Below are 5,226 nucleotides of genomic sequence, written 5' to 3'. Positions count from 1 at the left end.
TAGGACACCAGGCTATAAACCAGAAGACTCTGAGTTGCAAGCCTGCCTTAGGCACAAAAGCCAGCTGGGTGACCATGAGCCAGTCATTCTCAGTCCAACCCACCTGACAAGGTTGTTATTGTAGGGAAAATAGGAGGAAGGAATATTAGGTATGTTTGTTTTGACTTGTTTATAAAAAAGTAATAAAGGCAAGAGACAATAAATAAATAAATAGCAGATCCGTAAAGATAACTGTGCAGCAAAATCTTGTATTGACTTGTTTTATTTTAACATTCAGGCAGTATAAATACTTCAACATTTAAGAGCCTTTGGAAATCTGAAATTGTTTTAGCCCCTTATTCCTCAGTAACGTTATAGTCAATGCTGCACAGATTGCTAAAGCATGCAGGAATATGGAAGTACCAATCCCCACTATCTAAAGCATCTACAATATAAGTTATTGTAAGATTTCCATCCACACATCCTGTTTTTAAAAAAAAAAATATCAGCCATGTTAACAGAATTTAGCGTCTTGAGCTGCAATACTCTTAAAGTATATTAACCTAAATGTACATGAACTATGAGACTCTAGTCCTGACAGCTTGAAAATTATGAACAATTTGGAAAGGTGAAAATTGGTTTAATAATCTGATAAATTTACCAGTTTATCATAGTCTCCAAGCTAAATTAAACTAGATGAATCAACAGCATGGTTTGTGCTTGTTTTCAACTATGCCTCAAAATTAATTTTGCTTAATGATTGTCCATATCCATATTGTGTACAAATAGGTAAAGCAAAACTGAAGGTTACTCCTAATTGACAGGGGTGAATTTGAAGTGAGTTTAAGAGTTTGCACAAATTACTATTTAGACTGATTTTTAATGTAAGCAAAAAGTCATTCTGCAGTGCACGTTTGGGTATTTTTCAATCAAAAGAGGAAAGTTGCAGAAGTGTGTGTTAATGTGCCAATCAATAATGGCTTGACTTGAACATTACAAACTAATTTCTCTCTGAATCATAATTTCTAATTTAGTCACATAATAATCTGATATTACACTTTCTCCCTATAAATACAACTTTAAAGGTTTTACAATGTAAACATTTTTCAGTTACCCTACACTGCTTTACACTGACCTACATTAAGTTTATTTATAGAATAAACTTGCAAAGAAAAACAAAACTTTGGGGTTAATTCAGTTGCACTCCTACCCATTAATAGGACCAAAGGCATTTATGCCCCAAAGTCCTTTCCAGTTTTTTTATAAATGACTAAATCATCCACAGGCTATGTAAGTCATAGCAATGCCATTAGGGAAGTACTGCTCACTCAAATATCAAGGCAGCCACTTCTGCCCAAAGTTTTGTGCTGATTCTTTTATGATTTTCTCATATCATCTGTGTATACACACACCTAAGACATTGGTGGTGAAGAGGTTGCTACTACATCGTTAGTGCCTGGAGATCTCCTTTTCCTTTTTGCCCTGAGCCAACAAATTAGACACAATGTTAGGTTCTCTCTTCAGACAAGATTCAAGTCCATGATCCGTAGTTCTCCAGTCACCACATTAATAAGAGGAAGCAAGTGACTTATACAGTCACTGATAATCTCCTAGCAGGGTTAGAGATGGCTAGAAGATCTCTGTTGCAGAAATCATCCACTTTAATCCATCAGTTACTATCTGTCTGGAAGGCCCTGTCTGGAAGGCCACCAGAACTTTTTAAGCTTTGGCCTCAAACCCTTCTGAATCTTTTGTCAAAAGAAGACGGAGACCTGCCCGAAGATATAATTAAGACATCTGCTTCCTCAACTTGCCTATCCTTCACTGCTGTAATGATTGCAACAAAGATAGATGTGTCACTCTGAAATCTATGTGGTTTCTCTATTGTTACTATCTCTCCACTGGGCTCTGCCATCTACTGTGACGCTAGATAGAAGACACGAAGAAAATTGCTCACTGCTCTGAAGAGGAAAAAAAAATACTTCATAGCTTTCATGACTCCTTCTCCTTGTGCTAGAAGCCTGATCGCTGCAGCTGGGCAGCTTTTCCATTGGCTTTGATTGTCCGCTTGTGTGTGTGCCAAAGCTCCTTGTTCACAGGGAGAGCCTTCGGTTCCTAGTACAAAGTACTCTGTATTTGTTCACATTGCTCTCTCACTGACCTGGAGGGAGTTACTTTTTGTATCAAAGAGGTGAAGTTAAACCTGCTGTTGGGTCCACTTTATATTTGAATGGCATTTTGTTTCTGACATTGTTCAATTAAGCATTTCTCCAAGTAAACTGCACAACCATAATAAACTACTTGAGTTTGTGAGTAAACAAATTAAAAAAGCATTTTCCTTTTACTGATCCAGTTAAGGGATGCATGAATTCTTGGGAAAAAAGTTGGTTCCCCTAATGAATACCACAAAGGTGCTGCTGTGCTCACCTGAGGCACAATACATTTCCATATGATTTCTGAAATTTGCTCAATCCTACTCTAAGTATGATATTGTAAATGTACCAGAGCAATGTCAATTAATTATTACACCAAGGACACTTGGCAGAGACACCTCCTACCAGGACTTTTGATTGGCATTGTTAAATGCACTTATTGGTGTACCCAGCAGCTACTTTTTGAATGAAAATGAGAAAGCAAGGAAAAGCTAGGAAATGCAAAATATTATCCATAGTTCGTTCCTTTTTCCAATTAGTAAGGTAATGTGTGCATTATAACTCAGTGGCTTCCTAGCATTAAGGCACCCTAAAATGCCCATCAACAATCTGCATCAACAACCGTTTCCGCCGTCATTGCAGCACTGGACCTCATCCTCACTGCTTTGGATTTACTAAAAAGGGCCTTGTTTTTTTAACTTTAATTTTAATTTCTTTCAAGCTGGGAAACTATAAAATCAAATGGTAAAATGTTGATCAAGTAAACAACTGAATTTCTTAAGAAATTCTCATTATTCTCTTTTTGATGCGTGAGAGGGCAATTGTCCTTTAAAGCATTTTAGCAATCACTGAAGCATTCAAAAACAAGCAAACCTTGCTATTTGTCATAGATGGAAAATCTGGCAGCAAATTCAAAAGCATTAAGTAATAAACCAAAATAGTCCAAAGTTAGAATACTATTGTTCTTATGGGTAAGATATCAGCATGAGAGCCAATGTTTTAGCAATTTAATTATCTTTTTCTACTGTTTAAGCATACTTTGGATAATGATTACGTGAAGTTTATTATGCTACAGTATTACATAAACTGCTATCCACAATGTAAATACAAAACACAAAAACTGCAGACTTTATCATTCAAAAGTCTGCACAATAATATAGTACATTGCTTCATTTAAAGTTGAATACGATGTAGTCATGTGAAACCAAAACTTTCTTAACAATGATTTCATTTATCTAACATGAATGATCAAAGAAACCTAAATCATTTATTGACAGTTGAGTATTTCAACAAATATATTCAGTCGATATATCTTCAGTATCAAAACAGTTGGAATGTGATGGAGAAATTAGTCTTTGCATAGTATCACGTCAGCGAATCCAGTTGCATTTGTATTGTTTCCAACTATTTGATCAAAATAAAACAAAAAAGGTATTTAGGAACATGAAAATGGAAGAGAAATGATAAAAATATGCAAATTAAATATAACCATACATTGATGAGATAATTCTTCATTAATAAAGCAAAAAAATCATTATCCTATTATTAAAGCTGACTTTTTAAAAAATTGCCCAATGACAATTTATCATGTATAAATATGTGTTTGCAATTTGGAAACCTATGGTTATGACTGGGCGAATTCATCACCTGTATAATGTAAATAAATATGTTTTACTGATTTAAGCTTTTCAGAATTGCTTGCCCTTTTGGTTCTTGTTAGAGTTAATTACAAGTTATAGCAAACACCCATTTTGTTCAAAGTCATTTGAAACAGCAAATGTAAATCTTGTTTTTACAAGATATAATTCAGAAGAGCTTTGCTTTGGGGGAGGAAGGCATTATGTGTTTACAAGAAAAGCTCTAAGCAAGAACAACTCAGAACCATAGAGTTGATTAAATAAAGTCTTATTAAAGCAAAGGAAATGTTATCAAATGCTGGAAAATCTATTAAAACACCAATACAGACCTTGTTATAGAACTCAAATAGTTCTTTATGATTGAATTCCACAAATATTTTCTCCATATTCTGTGAAAGACAAAAAGATGGGCAATAAATTAGTCCACACAATATAATGCTGTCTGTACCTTCAGCCTATGGCAAACAGTTACTTAGTTCAGTAATTTCCTTCAAGGGATAATTTAACCTGTATAAAACATGTAAAAATAGCAAAACCCCAACCTTTTTTCACACTGTATATGAATGATTACAAAAAAAATTCATTCCCATTTTTACCTGTTTCTTTGGAAATTATTCTCTAAATCATAACAAAATAAATGGCTAGAAAAAAATTATTATTTTTTGTAACATTTATAAAACGCTAAATGATATTTCATCTCTCCCAGATGTCCTCTGACAGTCAGTAAATGCCATTATAACAAGACATTGGAGGCTGTGCATGTGACTGAACTCACTGATCCATTACAGTGATACGCAAGCATAGATTTAACATTTCACATTAATTTAACTGTTAATATCTTATCATGCTGAGCTCTCTATAGACATTTACCTAGACCTCCAACCAAAAATGTGCTTTAAAACTATTTTTAAACATTAAAGGCAAAATCAGCTCATGATGGGAAACACAGTGGATGAGGCAGATGGTAGGTAATAACTTTCTGCACCAATAAATATCCCCTGATTTCTTGGCTCATGACTACGCAAACACGGTGTTTTGCATTTCTAAATTTGTATTTATTTCATTTTCTATATCCTTTGCCTATGCCATATTTCATTTGAGGTAAAGAAGTACGTTTCAGAAGTGTTACTTTTTCTATAAAGACAGTAATTCTGTACTAACTATACAATATTCTTCATCATAACTGCTCAGGACATCTACAGCGCACCTATCTTAGCATCTCAACAACTCTATCAATATCGTACAGGTCATACTGTATGTCCTCTCACTCAGATTCAACACTTTAACCTTTACATAATGTCAGGTCTTCTATTCCTAACAGAATTTTTGCTAGTCAAGTTTTCTTAGTCAAGTAACATTGGACATCTGTTCATCTTACACTTCTGGTGTTGCTTCAGCTTTTTCAATTTTATTTTTCATTTTTTATTTCCTTAAATATGTTCATTTTTCATTTTAAT

At 34.2% G+C, this 5,226-nt stretch overlaps 1 long non-coding RNA gene across 1 annotated transcript; it reads right to left on the bottom strand.

The window, feature by feature from the left end:
- Positions 1-244: 244 nt before the first annotated feature.
- Positions 245-4,995, bottom strand: LOC120318873. Its single transcript, XR_005559619.1, has 2 exons — positions 4,099-4,995; positions 245-3,536 (listed from the first exon to the last, which is right to left on the bottom strand). It is a non-coding gene; the product is annotated as an uncharacterized LOC120318873 (long non-coding RNA).
- Between the last annotated feature and the right edge of the window lie 231 nt (positions 4,996-5,226).

Source organism: Crotalus tigris, unplaced genomic scaffold (genome assembly GCF_016545835.1).
Source record: "Crotalus tigris isolate CLP2741 ecotype Arizona unplaced genomic scaffold, ASM1654583v1 scf7180000020518.712944, whole genome shotgun sequence".
Taxonomy (NCBI): Eukaryota; Metazoa; Chordata; class Lepidosauria; order Squamata; family Viperidae; genus Crotalus; species Crotalus tigris.
Note: the sequence above shows the minus strand (reverse complement) of the source record. Positions and strands in the feature narration are given on the sequence as shown.